We start from the raw sequence: 23,801 nt of genomic DNA, 5'->3' as shown, positions 1-23,801 counted from the left end.
CCCCTCTATATTGCCGTTTAATATCAGCAGTTCCCTCCGTCTGGCAGCCTGCACTAAGCAGAGACCTGGGAAATTACTTCTACTATCTTTGGACAGTCGTGTCGCACCAATATCCGTCTGTTCTTCAGGGTCCATAAATTGGTTGAAATGAGTGTATAGACTGTTGTCATCTGTTCCTATACGAGCGTTGAAGTCTCCACACACAATAGTCAGGGCAGACGGGTAAGTAGATTCGAGAGGCTCTAAAAACGCCTCTAGCTCAGCCCATGTAGCCTTGACAACGGGGTTTTTTTGGCCTGGGGGAATATAGACATTGACCAGCAAGAGAGTAGTTCTCTTGAAGAACATTGAACATTAAATACTTCCCTGAACAGGGCTGCCTTCAGATGTCTTCTAAAAGTCAGAGAGTTGCTTATTGCCTTGACATCTGATGGGAGGGCGTTCCACAGGGCGGGCACAACTACTGAGAAGACCCTCTGCCTGGTTCCCTGTAACCTCACTTCTTGTAGCGAGGGAACTGCCAGAAGGCCCTCAGCACACAAGTCGTAATTAGCTTGAAGATGGCAATACAAACAATTAGCCTCTGTCGTTCTAACCAAGCGTCTGTGACTTATGAGTCAGTTGACCCTTCTGGGGAGTATTTCCGTGTCCTGCAGAATATCATGAACCTATGACCCTTATGTTTCCGGCTTTGTTTTCCATCTAAGACCTTTCCCATACACCTGCTCCTTGGGCTCCAGGGGTTAATTAACTCCTCTTCCAGTGAGGAACTGCTCCTCCTCCTGGTTTCCAAAAAAACCTGCCTGTGTTTCTTGAGAGAGTTGGCATTTCTCTAGCCCACTCTCTGTATTCCTTTCATTATCAATTCAAGGGGGAGTTGATATGCGTCTGCTTACAGCTTTCTGAGAGGAATGTGAGTCTCTCTATTGCTGGCTGCTTCTTAACTCATGGTGGGCTCCTATACCTTGGGCAGAAGTGTTCATGACACTTGCTATTGCACTGTTCTGCGGTGGGGGTGATGCACCTGGGAAAATAAACTAAGCAGGTTCGGGGAGAGGTTTGGCTGAGATGGGAGTGCCCCCTGAGCAGAAGCCCAAGCACCAAACAGAGAGGCCTGGAGGGTTGCATTTGGCCTCTGGGTCTGAGTTTCCCCATCCCTGATCTACAAAAAAATATGGAACTCCATGGCAGGTGGACACTGAGTGGAAATTTATGCATGGGGAAGAGCAGGGCTGGCCCAAATAATTGTGCAGGTTGAGGCTAAGGACAAGATGGTACCCATCCTTCATCCCACAGAAAGAAATCACCTGGGCTAGAAGATGACTCTTATTTTACACAAGATAGAAGAGGGTCCTCCACCAGAAGGTTTGTTTAAGAGCTGGTAAGTAGGTTGTGTGGAATACATAGCTCTGTCTTCTAACAGAAGGGAACTGCTTAGGAATTTAGGAGGAACAGCACGAGAGCTGCCCCAGTCTCCCTCCCCTCCAGCACTTTCCACTCTGACAATTGTTCCTTGGTTCTCATTACCCTCTTCAGAGTTCACACACATATTGGTGAAATTAATGAACACAACTAAGTTAGGACCATTAATTTCAATATTTGCACTCGGAGTAAAATGTAGTTGAATACCACAGTGCCTATCATAATAAAGCACAATGCCTCTTTCTAATTGTCTTAATTAATCCCCATGCCCTAATATTTCAAGGAGCATCCTGCTATTAAGTCATGTGAGATAGGAACTGAGCTATTCCTTATTAAATTATTTGGGCATTTAGTCTACAAATGTATTTAGAGGGTGAGATATTCCATATTAACCTCTAGCCCTAATGCTAGTAGCACACTGGAAAGAACAGGTGCATTTTGTGTTTCCTCTAATTGCAGGAAATGTAAAAGTAACTTTTTAGTAATCACCTGAAATCTGATTTTTTTTAAAAAAAGGAATCAGTAATAGCAACACTTGCCTAGCAATTATTTGATCAGTAGGTGGTTGAAGAGTGTTCTTATATTCCACCTGCATTCAGCTTTTAATTTGATTGCACTTTTGACATTAGCTTCCCATATAAAATAAATGTGGAAAATTTCCTCTGTCTTCAGGATTATATTAAATAAAGGGAAAAGGCTGCTCTTATTTGCATCATTAAGATGCTCTTTGAGGAAAAACTACAACACAGCAATTTGCAGTAATGAGTTTATAGTGATACAAGGAAGTCATACCAGGAATTTGAATCTTATCTACACTTCCCCCTTTTAAACATTTAAGTATATCCTTTGTAAGGAGGTTTGTTCTGTTCTTTCTTTTAAAGCCATCCATGTTGGCAGCCATCAGTGCCTCCCTTGGGAGTGAGGCCCATAATTTAACTATGTGTTCTGTTAAGAATTGCTTTCTTTTATCTGCCCCAAATATTCCCGCATTCCTCTTTATTGGATGTCCACATCTTCTAGTCTTATAAGAGAAATAGCCCCCCCCCATTCACTTTCTCCATGCATAATTTTATGAATTTCTATCATGTCATCTCTTACTTGCCTTTTCTCTAAACTAAAAAATCCCATTGTCTGCAACCATTCCTTCCTTCGGTTCCTATGGGTTTTTGTTTCACTGCTAACTCTACAAGTGATGACAGCCTGACCACTATTTTGCATTGTGCACAATGCCCTGAATTTAGCATCATTATGGAGCCTTGAGCAGCAGGAATGGTGAACACCGCAAACAAAAATGGTGCAGAATATTGTTTAGGAGGGGCTTGGGGAAATGGCCCTTTCCTAAGTGGTACTTGATGAAGTCTTATCTCAAGTTCAAACCTTAAAGTCCTTGCAGCTGGTTTTGTTCTGCGGTTTGTGAACTCATCTCTTCTAGCAAGCGCCTGTACTTTAGTCCAATTAAGCTCTAATTAACAGGAGAACCTCTGCTTCTTAATGGCGTCATTGGAGGGTTTTCGGCAGGTGAAATGCTTTTGCATTCAGCACCTCCCTGCCCCCCGCATTCCATGCCGGAGCGAGAGCCAGGTACCGAGATGAACTGTGAGTGAAACCCATTCTCCTCTAGGGAGGGGGGGCGGAGAAGAAGGGAAGTCATTGATATTTTAAAGATGTAAAATGAGTATTTGAAAAATGAGTATTGGGGGGGTATATTTTTTTTTTAAAAAAAAAAAACCAAAACCAAAACAATTACCCCCTGTCCCTGGGGGGAATTTGCAAGAATAATTACCTTCAACCATCCTTACTTTTCCTTTGCCAACAATCTCCCGTTTTTGTGGGGGCTGCTTCCATCAAGGCAGAGTGGAACCAGAAGCCCCTTTCCTAAGGGGTATGTGTGAGGATATGAAAAATCTCATAAATATTGTCAAATAATCTCTCTCTCATACATACACTCAAAAAAACAGACAAAAATAGACAATCCTGTTTCTCTTCCTGCCACTCACCTCTTTCTTCCTATACCCTTCTCTTTCACATGCCCATCCATGCACTCCTCATTCCAAAAATCCAGGTGGGCTAGAGCCATTATGCTAGCTGCCTGGCAGAGGGAGAGGTGATGAGAAAATCAGTGCGGTGTAGATGCACTGACGGTATTCTGGACTGGCTCTGCAGTTCTACTTGAACTGCACCAACCTCTACGCCAGCTCCCACCTTTCCTTCCAGTAAGAAACAGTGACACCCACCCTACCACCGCCAGAAACTAATGGATCATTGGCTGCATCATTTCCAACAAGCTGCTTCTACTCCATCCTCACATTTTTCATCCACCCAAGTCCTCCCACCAGCAGACTTCCTATTCCATTCTCACCCTTACTGTGCTGGGCAGGTGGGGGCAAGTGGCTTCCTTTTCTCCCAGCCTAGCAGGGGACCCAAGCAAGGTGTTAGGACAGGAACAGAGGAACTGGCAGATCACTGTTCTTCCCATGTGCAGCAGCCCTTGATCAAAGAAGATGCCAAGGAGCATTCGGGATCACACTAAGGAAAGCCAAAAGCTGAATTGAGCCCTCAGGCTACCTGCATCTGCTATATATGTGTCATAAATCTTTTTTCTTTCTTTCTTTCTTTTTAGCGAGTTTTTTATTTCGCACAGATACAGAAAGCTCTTTGCAAAGATTCTGAGGGGTGTAGTCAGTGCTGGATTTATTGTAAACTAAAAAAGCTATAGCTTAGGGCCCCACTCTCTTGCCCCCCCAAAAAAAAAGTTAAAGAAAAAAACCACTGGATGTACATTTCCAAAATATAAGACAAAAGACAAAACAAAAATCATTTTAAGTTAGAGCTTAATAATTATTTCTCTATTAATATACTTCTTAATTGTATTTCATTATTAATATACTTCTTAATTGCATTTCTGTTCAACAATTACTTTGACAAAATACATATTTTGTTATGTGCAAATGGCTTTAGATATCTATTAGGTCCATAAATTAGCATATAGCATATATTCAACACAAAAACCAGCAACAATTTGTTGTTGACAAAGGACAGCTGGACATATAAACGGCCCCATTACCTTCAGTAGGTTACGGCCTCATCAAACCTAAATCTGGCCCTGGGTGTAGTCCTATATCCACTTACATGGGAGTAAGTTCAGTTGAATTTAATGGATCTAACATCTGGGAAGACATTGCGAAATTGGTTTAGCATCTCTTTTTAAAAAAAAAAAAAAATGTTTTCCCAGAGTGCCTTTACATGGGTGAAACAAACTTGTAGTTAGTAGGCATAGATGACACCGGCTGTAATCAATGGCTGGCTATGCAAAGTGACCTAGAGTTTGCAATAATTAAGGCTATTCTTCATGTTAGACCATGGCAGCATGAGGGAACCTTGCAGGCTAATAACTAAATGAAACATTTACTAGCTCATTTTAAAGGGGTAGAAGGAAGCATACTCTAAAAGGAAGCAAACTTCAAGATGGAAGCAAAAAGGGAGGTGGGGGAAGAAGGGCAAGAGATGTGTGTTTATTCAGAAGACATTCATAACATAGGAAGCTCTCGCTTCTGACATCTCAGTACTGTCTACACTGGCTAGTAGTGTTTCTCCAGGGTTTCAGAGACTGGGTAATCCCAGCCCAGCCTGGAGTGAAGATATAGTTTGCATCAGTGCTTCAACATTGTCCCATTTGACGTACATATCTTAGTTTTCTCGTCCTGAGGATCTGATTTGAAGCTATATAGGTCTGGGTCTGGTTCCTATCTGGATGGAAGTCCACGCAGCAGGGCACAAGACTTTGAATCCACATTCAGCTCATGCAGTGACCTTGGGCCAGCCACAGTCCCTTGGCCTAACCTACCTCACAGGGTTGTTGTGAGAATAAAGTTAGGAGGGAGAGGACTATGTACCTTGAGCCGATTGGATGAAAGGTGGGATATAAATGATATATGCAAAGTGGAGTGTGTGTTCGTGTGCTTCCGTTTTTGTCAACATTAGGCAGGAGTTACCAAACGCTTTCTGCTCATGGGCCCATTTGTAAAATTTATTGGGCAACACACACAGATGTGCACACACAGCACCCCTATTCTGTTGGTTGCAATAGAATACAATAGTACCTCGGGTTATGAACATAATTCATTCTTGAGGTCCGTTCTTAACCCGAAACTGTTCTTAACCTGAGGCGCGCTTTTGCTAATGGGGCCTCCCGCTGGCACACGATTTCCGTTCTCATCCTGGGGCAAAGGTCGCAACCCGAGGTACTACTTCCAGGTTAGCGGAGTTTGTAACCCAAAGTGTTTGTAACCCAAAGTGTTTGTAACCTGAGGTACCACTGTACTTGTTTCAAACCTAATTTCAGTGGGGAGGGGAGGTACCCTGAGGCCACAAAGGATGGCGTCTGTGGGTCTATGGGGACATGTGCTCCTGCAGGCATCCTATAGGTGACATAAAAACCTACACTCAGGGTCGATACTGTTTGTGACAGAAAGAGCAAAAAGCATTTTAAAGGGTGTTTGGTTTTTTTTTTTAAAAAAAGGAAAAAAACCTATTCTGAGCTTCACTTCTCTGTCCTACAGTGTGAGATGCAGATCTTTCCAAAAAAAGTATCCCAGTTAGAAGGTGTCATTGGCTGGATGTTTGAGCCTTAAATTATATAAAAGCGTGCAAATTTTTAAAGTGACCCACTGAGGCTGGGCTTCAAAACATGCCAACAGATGGAGGATCTCTCAGCAAAAGAAGTCCTGGGGAAGAAAATGGCCTCATTTCAAGCAGCGTCAATATGCTGCATCCCTGTCAAATAGTCAAGTTAGTGAAATGGTTTGTGGTCCAAAAATGCTTCACATTTGGTGGGGCCAGGTGTGCATTATGCAGGTCAACCTCAGTAACATTTTCCTGCTCCTGCTCCCTCGCCACTTGCAGGAGTCTTTCCTTTTTCCTTCGTCCTACTTTTTCATTGCTTCTCCCTCTCAGATTCTTCTTTTCTTTTTTCTTTTTACTAAATTGACTCTTAGATATTCTGTAACTGATACAAAACCATGATTCCTGAAATCCAGTGGAGGGCATTCATAGCAGCTGGAGCCCTCTGAGTGATGTTCTTTTCTTTTCTTTTTGAAGAAGCTAAAATCTTGCCAAGCAGTTTTCAGCAAGGAAGGGGAAGCCACACAAGGGACTGAAACTTAACTTCTTTGTTTCTCCCCAGTAAGAATGGGAGGATAAATTTGCTTCACTTCTCATGGAAAGGCCAGTCTACCTATTTCGCACTTTCTAAAACACCATGAAAATGGAAATATAACCACCCTTTGAAATTTGCACTTCTCCAAATCTATCAATGCAGCTCTCCAGTGAAGTAGTGCATACAAAAATACATGTACAGAGAAAAAGGCATGAAATGGGGCAGTGGGCATATAGGGGGAAATGTGTAATTTGGCAAAATTTCACAGAAGGAATGTGTATATTAGGAGAAATTCTCACTCAAATTCTGGTAGATTTAAATGAGAACTTTTTGTAATGTTGACTTTTGTGGAAATGTGGAAAAGGGAACTTAAAATGGGAAAACCAAAGAAAGGCAAGAACACCGAAAATTCACCGATCCCTGCTCCAAAATATGTATTTGTTTGTAGAATTTATATCCCATCTTTCCTCTGAAAGGAGCCCTCGTTGGCAAACATATCCACAAACCAAAACAGCCCAAAAACATTTTAAAATGATTAAAACATTCTAAAAACAAAACAAAACCATTTGCCGTTAAAAATGTTATCTCAGTGATCTCAGGATTGTCAGGAACAGTATTCTTCAGCCACTGCATGGCTGGAGGATGTTTTCAAAAATTCTTCCTGAAAGTTGATGTTGATGGAGACAAAGGCACCTCATCTCTTATGAACTTTCTCCCTAAGATACACATTTTCCTAACATTATTATTTTTTTTCCCAGTTGGATCAGCAAGGACCTGGGAAGAGTGCCAGCGACTTTTGCTCCCACAACATCACAATTCACCCTCATTCCCCAACCCCCGCCCCGCCAAAAAAAAAAAAAAAATGCAGAAGAGGGCTCTCTGGCTGCCTGTTTTGGTAGGATGCCAGCTTCAGATAACAAGAGCCCCTGTTCCAAAAAACTGCCTTTCCTGCCCATTGTGCTGTGTACGCCACACTTGAATAGCAAATGGAGGTTGGTTGATTCAATTACTTTGTATTAAAAGAAGTTGCCGGGAAAGTTGCTGATACAGGATGAAATCTGCAAGTATGATGCCGGGTTTGTTTAACCTGTAGAGAATTAATGATGTGATGACAATAGGATACAATAATTGCTTTAGCTAGGTAATTCACGCAGCTTAAACTGGACAGGTATGACAATTCGCATCAGTAGAATTAGCACACAGGCTATTTTGAAGACCCACCCCCTGCTACATTTTCAAACTCTTAATTATTCAGAAAGCACATTTTGTGCAAGGCTTGGCAGAATGTTTTAAAGAATGTAGGCAAGTTTGTCATGTATAAGCCAGGGCTGACCCAATACATTTTTGTACCTGAAGCAAACCACAAAATGTGTCCACTCACCCCACCGACAAGGGAAGAAGTGGGGAAATGAAGACCTATATTGGGAACAAGGGTGAGGAATGAAATCAACTTTACCTGATAGCTGAAGGTAGATGCAGACCCCAGGAGACCACCAGAGTGCAGCCTATACGATTTCCTTCCTAGGAATGGGAGGAGACCAGCAGTGCCTCCTATTCATTGAGAGGCCCCTGTAGAGGTGTGCCGTTTGCTCATTCCTTGTGATTATGTTTGTACAGGGGGATGGAAATGGTTAATGTAGGTTTTTAAGACTTGGTTGCAAGAAAAGCAGAAAATGGAAAGACATCTTAAAGAAGTTGTGGGGTTAATCCCCCCCCATCTACTTAAACTATTGAAATATCACTACCACATATCACATGGCCAATGACCAGGAGTGATGGGAGTTGTAGTGCAACAACATCTGAAGCATGCCACGTTGACTAAACCTGCCCTGAAATCTGATGGGAAGCTCTTTTTACCCTAACCATGGCATAGTCTAGAACAGGCACCCCCAAACTCAGCCCTCCAGATGTTTTAGGACTACAATTCCCATCATCCCTGACCACTGGTCCTGTTAGCTAGGGATGATGGGAGTTGTAGTCCCAAAACATGTGGAGGGCCAAGTTTGGGGATGCCTGGTATAGAATGACCAGGAAACATGAGAAAGAGCCTTTTTGGTGTCTGTACCCAAACTATGGGAGTTCTACCCTTGGACTGTCCACTTGGTCCCATTGACTGGCTTCCATTGTCTGGCTAATACTTTTTATATAAGAACTTCCCATTTTTCAAGACAGTTTACTAAGAAAGGGGGGGTGAGGAGGTTTGACGTGCATCTATCTTGACAACCCCTGTATGTTTTGAATCTTCCAATAGTTAGGCATGGCACTTTTGATTGAGGAATGTAAATCTAAAATTAACCAAGAAAGTTGGCTTGTAAAACCAGTTCATATATATTGGCTTGATCTATTTCTTTTGTAACATGACAGGCTTCATTGATTTTATTCCCACTCTTGATCCACACACAAAAAATGAAGACAGAACGGTCTCTCTGTGTGTTTAAATCATTCTTTTCATTTGCAATCACACACATATGGTTATTTCTATTTTGTTAATCGAATGAGTAAACATTACTCCCATGTTGTGTTTTGCAGTTTTAATTGCAGTTTTAATTGACTTGCTGTTGGCCTTTTCTGAAGTGTACTCCTGAATAATTTTCAGGGCTTTGGAGCTCTTTGAAGGAGACTTCCTTTGCTCTAGCTTAGCTATTCTTCAGCTTTGTTGCATTGCCAGCAAAACATCCTGCCATGTTTTCATCTTATTTTATGGCCATCACTACATGGAAGGCTTCCGTTCAAATGAAACTTCATTTCGTCTACAGTACAAGGTAGCTGTAAATTAAGTTTGCATGCATTTAGATGTTTTATGTCATCCAGTGCTTTTTAACACTGGTCTACTGTCTAGTAGGGATGCGGGTGGGGCTGTGGATTAAACCACAAAGCCTAGGACTTGCCGATCAGAAGGTCGGTGGTTCGAATCCCCATGATGGGGTGAGCTCCCGTTGCTCGGTCCCTGCTCCTGCCAACCTAGCAGTTCAAAAGCATGTCAAAGTGCAAGTAGATAAATAGGTACCGCTCTGGTGGGAAGGTAAACGGCGTTTCTGTGTGCTGCTTTGGTTCGCCAGAAGCCGCTTAGTCATGCCGGCCACATGATCGGGAAGCTATACGCCGGCTCCCTCGTATAAATAAAGCGAGATAAAGCAAGATAAGCGCCGCAACCCCAGAGTCAGCCACAACTGGACCTAATGGTCAGGGGTCCCCTTTATTGTCTAGTAATGGCTCTCCATTTTGTTGCATTCATACATGGAATGCTGTTGACGTTTATTGTGATGACTCTGTAAGACTATATTGTAAGGCCTTTTACTTTAACCTTTCTCTCTCTTCTAAATCTAACCCCACATGCTTTCAGTGCACCAGGTTCCCTTTCTTCCAGAGCCCTTTGGTGAGCACATCATTCTCTCAAGTTCAGAACTCTTCTCCTCATTATCTATTAACAATCAATTTTAACTCAGAATTGTGGCTACCCTGTGATCCAGCTTATAGTCGGTGCTACGCTGATTTGTTGATGTTCCCTGGCCCACCATGGGGTAGAGAGTCTGCGGACCTGACTGTGTTCTTCCTGCTGCTTCCCCCTTTTTCACCTTCTAGGCTGAGCTTGCCAAACTGTTTCATTAACAGCTCTGTTACAAGTTACTTGTAACAGTTACTGCATCAAAACCATCCTCTTTTCTCTCCTGGTATACTTGGGCAGCTGCCAGGACATCCCAGCACCCTGAACAGGGCTGCTAGTGATGCATTCCTTAGGTCCCTTTAATTATTTTCTGGCCTGACACTTCAAACAATGTCAGGTGTCTACTTTAGGTTTCCTACAGTGCCCCTGACCTCACACTGCTGTGAACCATTCTGGGAAATTAAAAGGATAGCTGGAACTAGTTGCCCAATGTTTCTTGGAGCATAGCATTGCATCCTGTTAAGTTTGTTGTGGATGAGTGACCGAGCAGGGGGCCTGCCCAGGGACACTTTTGTCAAGGCACTTTAGGCTTGGAGTCACCCTTATATCTAGAGAAATATTAAGTTTTCAGTGGAGTAGTATGTATTTGTTTTTTATTTATAAAATTATTTCTGTAACACCTTTCACTCCAAAGAATACCGAAGTGGTTTATAATCAATGAAAATGTTACCATGTAACAATGAATCACGTTGTTATTGTTTAGTCATTTAGTCGTGTCCGACTCTTCATGACCCCATGGACCAGAGCACACCAGGCACTTCTGCCTTCCACTGCTTCCCACAGTTTGGTCAGACTCATGCTGGTAGCTTCGAGAACACTATCCAATCATCTCGTCCTCTGTCGTCCCCTTCTCCTTGTACCCTCCATCTTTCCCAACATCAGGGTCTTTTCCAGGGAGTCTTCTCTTCTCATGAGGTGGCCAAAGTATAGGAGTCTCAGCTTCAGGATCTGTCCTTCCAGTGAGCACTCAGGGCTGATTTCCTTAAGAATGGAGAGGTTTGATCTTCCTGCAGTCCATGGGACTCTCAACAGTCTCCTCCAGCACCATAATTCAAAAGCATCAGTTATTTGGCAATCAGCCTCTTTATGGTCCAGCTCTCACTTCCATACATCACTACTGGGAAAACCATAATTTAAACTATATTGACCTTTGTCAGCAAGGTGAAATCTCTGCTTTTTAAGATGCTGTCTAGGTTTGTCATTGCTTTTCTCCCAAGAAGCAGGCGTCTTTTATTTTTGTGGCTGCTGTCACCATCTGCAGTGATCATGGAGCCCAAGAAAGTACAATCTCTCACTGCCTCCATTTCTTCCCCTTCTATTTGCCAGGAGGTGATGGGACCAGTGGCCATGATCTTAGTTTTTTTGATGTTGAGCTTCAGACCATATTTTGTGCTCTCCTCTTTCACCCTCATTAAAAGGTTCTTTAATTCCTCCTTACTTTCTGCTATCAATGTTGTGTCATCTGCATATCTGAGGCTGTTGATATTTCTTCTGGCAATCATAATTCCATCTGGGGATTCATCCAGCCCAGACTTTCGCATGATGAATTCTGTGTATAAGTTAAATAAGCAGGTAGACAATATATAGCCTTGCCATACTCCTTTCCCAATTTTGAACCAATCAGTTATTCCATATCCAGTTCTAACTGTAGCTTCTTGTCCCAAATAGAGATTTCTTAGGAGACAGATGAGGTGATCAGGCACTCCCATTTCTTTAAGAACTTGCCATAGTTTGCTGTGGTCGACACAGTCAAAGGCTTTTGCATAGTCAATGAAGCAGAAGTAGATGTCTTTCTGGAGATGTAGATGTCTTTCTGGAAATGAATCATAATATATATCAATAAAACATACCCATAAAAACATATCAGTAAAATACTAATCAGTAAAAAAATAAAATGAAATATTATTACAGTAGTGTTCTTCAACCTTGGGTCTTACCAGATGTTGTTGTACTACAACACCCATCATTCCTGACCTTCAAGTTAGCTGGATGATGGATGTTGTAGTCTAGCAACATTTGGAAACCAGAGTGGAAGGACACTGAACTATAGAAAACAAAAGTGCTGAAAACTGGCATTCATGGCCTGGGAATGCCTGAGCAAACAGACTTTCTTTAAAAGCACAACCCAGAAACTGATGCTTGGCTTATCTCCAAAGGGAGAATATTTCATACTATAGGTATCACCACATAAGGAATCAATCATAAGGCCATGCAGTTAATAGGGTCTCCTCTATTAATGTTTCATTCTTCTCATTGGTAGAGTCTCCTTCTCCCAAGCGAGATATTAGGATTACATGGTGCACCTAGCATTGGACTGCATTACATGTCCATCTTCTTAGCCACAATGAAGCTTCTGACTGGCATTGAAGAAATTCAGTATAAACAAGAAGAAACTGGCTGTCCCCCAAAGCAAGTTACTACAATGAATATAAATAAGGATCTTTTCAGAAAGATACAAACAATGGGCAAACCCGTAAAATATGAATGAGAGAGGACTTTTTCTGGCTCTCCCTTTCCTATATTTATTCAAGTTTGCATTGTACTAGGATAGACAGAACCTGGGTGGGAAAGATGAGCTGCTTTGCTGAAATAACAGAAGCCCCTTTGCTAGATGAGTCAATATTTTAAGCAGGTAAAGCCAAACCACCAGCAGGACCAGAGTTATGACAAATTACATTGGTCGCTAACCATAAAATGTGTGGATTTACTCATTGAGCTGTGACTGCAGTCTAATAACTTTTGTGCCAAATGAGGCATGGAACATATTGTCAAATTCTCAATGTCCCCAAAATACAGTAGAACCGGTGGAACTCTGTTTTAATATTACTCCAACCGCAAAGCATTTGATCATCTGGTTCAAATGTTATATTCTCAAACATAGTTGTGGGTTTCAGTTGAATCTGACCACGGATACCTGCCCAGTAGTAGCAGTAGCTTTCTTTCTAAATAGGAAATAATTGATTATTATGTATATTTATCTGCAATATGCATTTGAATATTTAGAAGGGATTAATTTTTCCAGACAAGCAAACCAAAGTGTAAGAAGCTCTTTCCACCTCCATTTAGTGTGCTGAAGACAGGAAAATATTTTGTTTTTCTAAGTTAATTAGCAGGGCATACATTGCAATTTGTTAATAACAATACAGTGGTACCTCGGGTTAAGTACTTAATTCGTTCTGGAGGTCTGTTCTTAACCTGAAACTATTCTTAACCTGAAGCACCACTTTAGCTAATGGGGCCTCCCGCTGCTGCTGTGCCGCCGGAGCACGATTTCTGTTCTCATCCTGAAGCAAAGTTCTTAACCTGAAGCACTATTTCTGGGTTAGCGGAGTCTGTAACCTGAAGCGTATGTAACCTGAAGTGTATGTAACTCGAGGTACCACTGTATGGTAACACGATGTGGATCTTCTCCTTCCTTCCTGTCTATCTAGCTATCATCACAGTTTTGCCCTTTTCCTCCCCTGGAAGCAGATGGCAACATTTATGAAAGACTGGAATACCTTGCCAATAGTTCCATGAGTTACTTAGAGGTGCTGTGGGTTGAACCGATATTGCTTATCTGAAGCAATTTGTGTCTATCTCCATGTCCCCTTTCATGAATAAGAACCTCTAAGTGCTGCGTTGCTTTCTTGACTTCCCAACACAGAGAGGTAGGGTCAAGGCAGCAGGAAGCTCATTGTGTTGTGGGCACAGCACTGGGGACTTCCAGTTGTCTCTGCCATTGTGTCTGCACCATTGCTGAGCTTCCTGCTGCCTTGCCCCTCTCCCCATTTCCCTTTTGGTAACTGGCAGAGATGCACTGTGTGCGAAGAAACCAGGAGTCAAGGCAGCCCCACCAGCGCCACCCCAATGCCACTAAGGCATGTTCAAACTAAGTTCCTGCACATGTAAAACCTTTCTCATCGTTTAAATTGCGACCATCTATATGAGGGATGGCCAACTCCCAAGAGACTGTGATCTGCTTACAGAACTGAAAGCTGGCAGTGATCTATCCTTGGTTTTTTTTTTGGGGGGGGGCGTAAAGGTAAAAGTTGCTGAACTTTTTTAGGGAGGAGGAAAGCCCTGTTTTGAAGGGTTTTGGAGGAGAAAGAGGAACAGTCACTCACCAACAAATCGCTGGGGAAACGAACAGCCTCACTGAGTAAACTCTGTACAGTGTACCTCAGGTTAAGAACTTAATTCGTTCCGGATGTCCATTCTTAACCTGAAACTGTTCTTAACCTGAGGTACCACTTTAGCTAATGGGGCCTCCTGCTGCCGCCACACCGCCGCTGCACAATTTCTGTTCTCATCCTGAAGTAAAATTCTTAACTCAAGGTACTACTTCTAGGTTAGCAGAGTCTGTAACCTGAAGCGTTTGTAACCCAAAGCATTTGTAACCCGAGGTACCACTGTATTCCATTCTGCAGATTGTGCAACAAAGGAGCAGGGCCAGATTCGATTTTAACAACGCTAAGGAAAAAGACCCAGCAATCAACTATGATCTACCAAAACCTCCCAGGGTTTTCCCAGGGTTTCCCTCCCAGTAGATCGTGATTGACCTGTTGGACATCCCTGATCTATTTGATGCCTTTCTGTGCATGTGGAGCTGCCCCTTCAAATGAAGTGAATGGGAAGGGTTACCCTATGGAACACCTAGATCCAAGGTTGATACATAGAAGAGCAGTGTTCAGCTTCTACAGTTCCTTTAGCTACAACAAGCAGCAGAAGTCCCACTTTCCATTTTGAAATGTGCATGGCTATCTTCTAGCCTTCTTCTAGGATGGCAGGTGAGGAAACCTCTTCAGCCCAACTTCCATTCTGGTGGGTGGAGCCAGAGGCAAAAGTGGGAGGAATTGGTGAAAAATTTACCTTACTAAGTGACTTCCTACATGCCCTTGCTCACCATCCATTAACACCTGCCAGCCTGGGAAAAGCACTCAAGGAGTGTGCTCCAGAAGATTTAGAGCCCTTCCACAAAGGGCACATGGTGGGGCTCCAGGGTGGAGGAGAAGAAGGACCAGTCCCCCTGTGTGAGGGGAGGTCTGCTTAGGTAGCATTGAAGTCAGGCCTGTGTATACTTGCATGTACAGTGGTACCTCGGGTTACAGAAGCTTCAGGTTACAGACTCTGCTAACCCAGAAATAGTACCTCGGGTTAATAACTTTGCTTCAGGATGAGAACAAAAATTGTGCGGTGGCGGCGTGGCAGCAGCAGGAGGCCCCATTAGCTAAAGTTGTGCTTCAGGTTAAGAACAGTTTCAGGTTAAGAACGGACCTCCGGAATGAATTAGTTTCTTAACCCAAGGTACCACTGTACATTATTCACCACACTGTACATGATGGAAATGAATGCTGGAATAAAGAGAAGAAAAGAGAACAAGTGATTGATGTACTGTGAAATGCTGATTTTTGTGATGTATAGGAAAGCCTCTCATTTTGTAATGTGCTGGTTAAAAACTAAACAAAACTCTAAGCATCAAAGAGGCCACTAGTCATTCTGACAGGGCAAATGCTGCGTAATATAGGGGGGGCATTCACACGAGGAGGGTAATAAGTATGCAGTGATTTCTGTGTAAGATAAATTTGAAGGTGCTTTATGTTCATTATGCATGCTGTGATTGACAGCTGCCAGAGGTCCAGGCATGGTTTAATTATCAGTATGTGCCATCTGGGTAATGGCTGCAAGACATAGTCAGGTTTTGAGTATTTTTGGTCTTATCCTGCGGCATAGATACTGTTTCCTGAATTTGTTTTTGAATGACATTTTTCATTTCTCCGGGCATTCATATACCAAATTCTGCTTTTGAACTTTCTCTCTGATCCCAGGAGTCATATGTGTGTGATGTTCGCAGGATCGTTTCTTACGCTGAATTTATATACTTGTTTAAAGCACTTTTACCACCAGTCATTAGCTAAAAATGTTCTTGGAACACTTTACACAGATAAGTTGTAAGGCAGTCCCTATCCCCAAGCTTAACATCTAAAGGATATGATACATAAGGGGAGGGGGAAGGAGGAAGGGGTTAAAACAAAAGCTCAGGCACCACTTCTTAAAGTCACCCTTCTTACCATGAACATCTAGGATGGAGACAGTTCAGACATCCATATGGAACACAACAAAGACTGGTACCATACACACAGCCTCCAATGAATTGCTTCACTGGGCTTACTAGGAGGGGGAGACATCAGAGAGCTCAGTGCAGTGTGAACACAGTGGCAGAACTAATTCAGTTCTCCTACCACTGCGACTGTACCACACCAACCTCTTTGCCACCTCTCTCTCCCTCTCACTAAGCATAATGACATGGTTGACAGGAGACCAGATACAAGGCATGGCCCCCTTGACGGCCACCTCTGATGGCTGCGGCTGCATCATGGCAATTGAGGGAGGCACCAAGGCAGCAGAGGCAACAAAACAGCTCTGCTTCTCTCCTCTCCTTCTATGCTGCAGCTGGATGATTTAGCTGCTGTTGTGTGACGCTTGGAGAGAGCCTAACCCAGGCATAGGCAAACTCAGCCCTCCAGATGTTTTGGGACTACAACTCCCATGATCCCTAGCTAACAGGACCAGTGGTCAGGGATGATGGGAATTGTAGTCCCAAAACATCTGAAGGGCCGTGTTTGCCTATGCCTGGCCTAACCCCTTCTGCATGTCTGAAGTGCATTGTGCCAAGTCAATGCACATGCAGAATGAACCTTGCAACACTCTTACCTGAGGAAAGGGGCATTCTCTTTGAAGCCTAATTGCACACATGTCTCCTTCCTGATTAGAGCTTAAAGTACGTTGAGATTGTGGTGGGGCTTGGAGAACCACCTGCTGCCATGTGAACCTGCACATTGTCTCAGATTGTCTTCAGATGCTCTGCTCCATATACAGCCTTCACACACATCTCTCAACATCCTGTGAGAAATCTGTATGGCAGCCATACTGGCAATGCTCAGAAGGTGGATTGAAATTTTAAAAATGCATAGGTGGATCTCTGTGCACAAAGGCTGTGTGAGCAAACATTGGGAATTCACTGCGAGTATGGAAACTTTTAAAGCATTCCAGATGCTTCGTGTAGTCCTGCCAATGAATTCAGAGACTTGGCTGTAACTGATGCTACAGGATATGATTTGTATTCTTGTAACTACTCAAATACTACTGGGAACCATAAAGTTAAGAGCTCTCTGTCATCACTTTGCTTTAGAAACTTCTAATTTTCTCAAATCATAATTAATTTGGTGATTCATAGCATTAATACATTTTTTTATTAAAAATTGTGAAATTCAGCTTCATGTTTTTATTCTGTTCAAAGTTCCTCCTTGACACTCATCAGAATTTCTTTGTGAAAATGATCGTATTCTGTTTCCAAAGCTAAATTTTGTGATGCAACTCACTGCTTCAAAGTAAAGTTCTCCTTTTTGTTCAGTCTGTGTGTGTGTGTGTGTTTTCCTCTCCCTTCAATTTCTCCACCCTCTGATAATTGCTAGTTCCACTTTGCAAGGAAATTGCATTTTTCTCGTGACAGGAGTGGAAATGGCAAGTGCTTTTTGCGGGACAGATAGACAGACAAGGTGAATGCATGGCTCAATAGGTTATGTGATTATGAGCATCCTTTCTGAGGTGAGGCTATTGTCCTGACTCCCATCCAACATGCCCAGACAGGAGGCTCCTAATTGGAAGTAAGAGATCTTTATTCAGGCAAATAATGGCGTGGTCTTGGCAGCAGACATGGGGCTATCGAGACACAGTTCAGGAGTTCAGGAGCAGGGCAAGAAGCTTGGAACTTGGACAAAGTGACAAAGATGTGCCAACAAATTTCCCTGTGCCTCGCGACAAGTTTTTAAAAATGGGGCATTGCACATTCACTCGCAAGACACTCTTGCCTTGTTGGAATGTCACGATTGCAAGTGCACCCTCCATCGGTGCAAGTGGGCTTCCTCTGCAAAGGTTACAATACTTCATCCCATAGTGTCAGACTTGAGGAATTCTCTCCCTCCCCCGGGGGCACCAAGAAGCAGGGAGGAAACAAGAAAGTTCTTATTTATGATTTTATTCTGTTAACATGGTGAAAGACAAGAAATACAGTCATTCCTCAATGATGGCATTGCTCTCACTGAACTCCTCCCCCTTCCCTTCTAGCAACAACACCTGCCTCTATGGCATTCGCCTGTGGATAATTGTCTCTGTGTCCTTTGTTCTTGCACCCTTAATTAACACTGTGTTTTGGGAGGTGGGTCAGTTATGCTGCCCAGTGATGTGTCAGCTAGCTGTTCTGCTTCCCTTCCTCGTTCTCCTAACACCTCATAACTTTGCTGTTCACCTGTCTCTGAGCTGTTATCTTCCTCAAAGCCCTGCTGTAATGTGACACTGCCTTTCTCCTCTCTGGAAGCTACAGAAGAAGGTAGGGTGTGATCTCCATCATTCCTCCTCCTCTTCAGTCCAGTCCCTGACACATAGGTGCTGGCTCCCTGGGGCCCTGGGTGCCCGAGCACCCACAAAATTCCTCATGAAGGGGCCGCGCACCCACAAATTTCAGTGCCAGGGCCACAGCCATGGACACCCACAGTTGTGAGGCCAAGCTGGCACTCCTGCTTCACCCAGCCTTCTGTTCAGATGTTACTGCCTCTTGTTCAGGCTCCCCACCCAAAGTACTCCAAAGCCCCTACTGAGGCTCTGTGCTCTGCAGCAAGGTTGGAGGTGAGAGCCAGCACCCCTGCTTTCCCCTCCAAAGTGACTGAAGTCAGGAGGAAAGGGGGGGTCCTCTCTCCTCCAACCTAGGTTCCTGAAATTCAGCCCCTACTTCCTTTCTTCTTCATCCTCCTCCACCAGAGCCTGCCAACCAAATCCCAATCCCAACAGAGCTGTGAAGCTCTTGATAGTTTTACACCTTCACACACATTGATTATTGTCTGCCATCTTCACAGAGTTTCCTGTAGAGATCTTTTTCACCCATTTCTGTGGATTCATGACTGGTAAGTATCCAAAAGTACTATCTTTTGTCTGGTGTGATCTAAAGGCTTCTGAATAATAAATGGGTAATGGTAAAGGGACCCCTGACCATTAGGTCCAGTCATGGCTGACTCTGGGGTTGGGGCACTCATCTCACTTTATTGGCCGAGGGAGCCGGCATACAGCTTCCGGGTCATGTGGCCAGCATGACTAAGCCGCTTCTGGCGAACCAGAGCAGTGCACGGAAACACCATTTACCTTCGCACCTGTTTATCTACTTGCACCTTGATGTGCTTTCAAACTGCTAGGTTGGCAGGAGCAGGGACTGAGCAACAGGAGCTCACCCTGTCATGGGTATTCAAACCGCCGACCCTCTGATCTGCAAGTCCTAGGCTCTGTGGTTTAACCCCGCTTCCCGCTTCCCAATAAATGGGTATGTCCTCCTTATTAATAACTGATGCTCAGACCCTGCTACAGTAAGCCAACACAGTAGTTTATTGACACCTGAAATTACCATGCGCAAGTGGAGGACACCAGTATATTAGACTTAAAGTATGGGATTTGTTCACACCGGAATTTCAGCAAGGTCAGAATGGGAAGAGAGCTACCTGCTGAATTACCAGCGTTGACCTCCTGCTGCACAGGCATGTTAGTGGGAAGCTTTTCATCTTGAACTGATCTGTCCCCACAGTGAGATTTGATAGTTGATGAGATCACAGCAGAAAAAGAAAGGTTACCGAGCAGGGGGAAGATAGTTATTTTGGTAGTTCAGGGCATCGCCATAAAAATCTTCAGTGAAAAATTCAAAGTGAATTGGGCATTCAGTCCGCTAACCTCTGCTGAGTTAATGTGTGACCTTTAACAAGTTATTTAATATCCGCGTGACTCGGTTCCCCTTGTTCTCCTCCCCAGTCTGTTCTCTACAAAATGGTTCCTGAAGGAAATAGGACACCCTTGGTCAAACAAAAAAAGTACAATAGAAGATTTAATTCACAGTTATTTGCAGTGCTATATTTCTAGAAAAATAGGTGCTGGAACTCACCATGAACACCTCACTTGTTTTCTTATAATGGCATTGGTGCCCACCTGAGGGGGCTGAAACTGAATTCCGGCAAGTTCTGGCTGAAAAAAGCCCTGATTAGTTGTAAAATGAAACCATATGCAACACATATAAGCCCTGGTGCTGGATCAGGCCAAAGGCCCATCTATCCCAGCATTCTGTTCTCTCAGTGGCCAACCAGATGCCTGCTGGAAGCCGCAATGCATGTTAATGATTGTTTTTATTTATGAATATCTTTATTTTGTTTTGGCATATGGCAATTCAGTTACACATTCTGCTGGCTGCATATGTGTTTGTGAATGCTTCATCTGGTATTTACTTCAAGCCTGCTTGTTATATTAGTTCATGGAACTCCAGAAAAATGGAGTGCTTTCCGGTGCCATGAGGCTTCGGTGAGATCCACTGATTATCTCGGCATCGCTAGGAAAGGCTGCTGGTTGGAGGAGGGAAATGGAGGCATCTCAAACTAGGACAATGGTGGAGAACCTTTCTTCAGCCCAAGGGCTGCGTTTCCTGTTGGATAACATTCTGAGAGCTGCATCCCAGTGGTGGGCAGGACCAGAAGCAAAAGCAAGTGGGGCAAAGCCACTTCCGAACTGGCGAGGAGGTGGGGTTGCGGGCCCACACCTTCCCCACGCATGCGGGGGCTGGCTCGCAGCCCCCATGAGAATGAGGAAATCCTCGGGCGCGTCAGCTCCCTGCCTAGCCAATAGGCTGGTCAGGGAGGCGTGGCCTAGGCGCACCCAAGGACCACCCTCTCTTCACCTCTCCAGCTGATCAGGTTTCCCACCCTGCCCGCCCTTTAGTTTCTCCTCTGACCTTGCTATGGACTTCGGTTGGTCGCCGTCAAGGGGCCTGGTAGGAATTTTTTCCACTTGGCAAATTGGCACCTGCCATTTGGTTTTTCGACTACCTCGCAGCAGATCGTCACAACTTCTCGGCATTGGCGGTTAGGCATTGGTAGGGGTATTGTTATGCAAACGATGGGGAAAGAAGTGCCATCACCTTCCCCCAAAGCAAAGGGTAGTCCTGTAAAGGATTCCGGGGGGCGTTGCCCTGTCTGAAGCCTATGGAGGTGTGGACCTAAGGCACACCCCCGAGCGGTGACCCCGAGGGAGATCCTAGTTGATGTACATCAGCAAGACTCCCCCTACTGGTGGTTAACCCTCACCAGTCTTCATGCAATCGGGCTGAAGCCGGTTAGCTGATAGGACCAATGCCTAAGCCAATACCGCTCAATTCCTGCAATCAATAAAGTTGTGGCCATTTTTTGCCCATTAACCTTATATACCGTGTCCTGTGTCTTTATTTCTCAAGGGGGGAGGGGGACTTGCCATGCAACAGGTGTGACAAATGTCAGCCATGTACAAGCCAATGTTTCTATATGCACACGCCGGCATTCAGACAAGCAAGAGGCATTATCACAGCTCAAGAACACATTACAGTCACAGAAGAGCACTCCAGAAGGGTATGAAGTGGGGCTATTGAGAAATGTCGCCTGTGGAGGGGTCATGGTCTGAGGACAGTTTCTAGGTTTAGACAGAGACTTGTGGGGAGTACATTCCACCCCACCCTTGAGGTTCCACATGTCTGACCTAGGACATAAACCCAGAAGCCTCTTAAACAGAACCCATCCAAGATCAGTCAGTTTGGTTTCTTGGTGTTTAGCAAGCTGCCATTGCACAACAACAACAACAACAACAACAACAACAACAACAGTACTGCTATGAATAATGGTTTACATTTCTACTCCCCAACCCCTAGTGGAGAAATCATTTCCCGTTCTCCCTTCAAGTTTTGTTACAAGAATCTATAAAACTTGAACAAGAAATTTTGATGTTCTAAAGGATATATCTCTCTCAACATCAGACAGCAAAAAAACAGGTCTTAGCAAGAGATGACCTTCTGCGATCTTTGTAATGGGTGGACGTAACTGTTTCTGAGATCATCATAGAAAGGGCACTCAAGGAGTACCTGAGTTATGTCTTCTATTGATACAGAGTTGCAGATGCAAACTCTATCCTTCTTAGGAACTGCTTTATGTTGGCCAGTCCAATCTGCTAATGGAAGGACGTTTAAGACCCGTTCAAGATATTTTCCTGCCTGACGCTAAGGAGACTACAGAAAGGGACATAATTGTTGAATTTGGCTCCAACAATGCTGACAAGGCAGTGTTTTCTGCTACAACTGAGGGCACCAGGGTAGTTTAGAGGGCACAGGAAAGATTGTTGCTATCAAAGGGTTAAAAGAGTAGCAGAAACGCTCTAATCACTGAGCAGCTGGAGGTCATTAGGCTTCCAGGAACATGAGTCTGTATAAATAGTCCCCCTGTTTGTTTGTTCTTCCCCCTTCTCCCTTTTGGGTGTGTGTTTTGCTGAGATGTGTGGTTCGTCGCCAGGATTGTTTTTTGGTGTTTTGTAAATAAACCTTATTTTTGATTTACAAACCGCATGCTCCAGGACTCCTTTTTGGGAAGATGCTGCCTCTCCTGCCCTTCTTAGCTGCTGCGCGAAATCCTCTGCCGTGGTGAGACTTTTAAAGAAGGAAGTGCACTGGGCATTTACATTAAACTAATTAAAGTTTAATGGGACAGGTTATGGATGTTTGTACGTCAAGAAGGAGATAAGGAGAGCAGTTCAGAGTGATTTATGCAAGGACTGGAGTGAAGACAGAAGCGGTTGCCGACAACGAAAGCCTCCAAAGCAGCTTGAGTCCTGCAACGTGCCTAGAAAAGTTTTAAAGAGGCACTGCGCAGTTTGTACTCGCTGGAAGACGTCTGATTCCTCAAGGAGCCACCTCAGCAGCTGGGAGACGGTCTACAGGTGTGTGAGTATCGTTCCTAAGCCCCAGGGAGGATGGCAGAGTCCCAGGAAAGTTTTACTGTCCCGTTTACGCGACTCAATGGGAAAAATTGGCAAGATTGGAAGGCTAGAGTAAGGGTTTGGTTGCAAGCAAAAGAGTTGTGGAGCTGTACTGAAGCACCGCCTTTACAGGCAGCTGCAGACGCGTCTGCAGAAGCCAAAGCAGCAGCAGCAGCTTCACAGAAACGCGACAGGAAAGCCCAAGGTCTACTAGTTTTGGCAGTGGGACCAGAGCAAATGCCTTATGTTTCTGAGTTAAAGAACACGCATGAGGTCTGGACGGTTCTGCAGCGGTTAAATTCCAGAAACACTGCGGGGGCCAAGATCCATGCTACAAGATGTTTGTTTGATTTACGTCTCCAACCAGGAGCGTGTGTGAAAGAACATATTGCCAAAATGGTATCTGCCTTTAATCAACTAAGACAGCTGGGCATTCCTTTCTCTATGGAGCAGCAGTCATACATATTGTTGTCTTCTCTTGATAAAAGCTATGAGACTCTAGCTCTAACTTTGGAAGCTATGCCTTCAACTGAATTAACCCTTGAATACATTTCTTCTCGGCTTGCGGATGAACAGGATAAAAGGCAAAGAGAAAGAGGTTTGTCTTTAAAGGGGAGTTATGCTGTGCCTAAGAGTGTTGATGCTGAGTTTGAGCACACAGTAAATGCTTTTGCAGCTAGACACTGTTTTCGCTGTGGTTCCCCTTCCCACCTAATCAGGAATTGCACACGTGAACCTGGTCAAGACAGCAACAAGGCCGTTACCCCTAGTTACCAGACAAGGAGTTCCAGGGGACGTCGAAGAAGAGGAGGAGGTCGTGGCTACTCCCACAGCACACAGCACATGGCTTCAGCAATGGCGTTGATGCAAGGGCGTGGCCAAGGCAGCAATCTACGCTGGTTGATCGACAGTGGTGCATCTCACCACCTGGTGGCGCCATCT

The sequence above is a fragment of the Podarcis melisellensis genome, assembly GCF_964234715.1.
Source record: "Podarcis melisellensis genome assembly, chromosome: 7".
Taxonomy (NCBI): Eukaryota; Metazoa; Chordata; class Lepidosauria; order Squamata; family Lacertidae; genus Podarcis; species Podarcis melisellensis.
Note: the sequence above shows the minus strand (reverse complement) of the source record.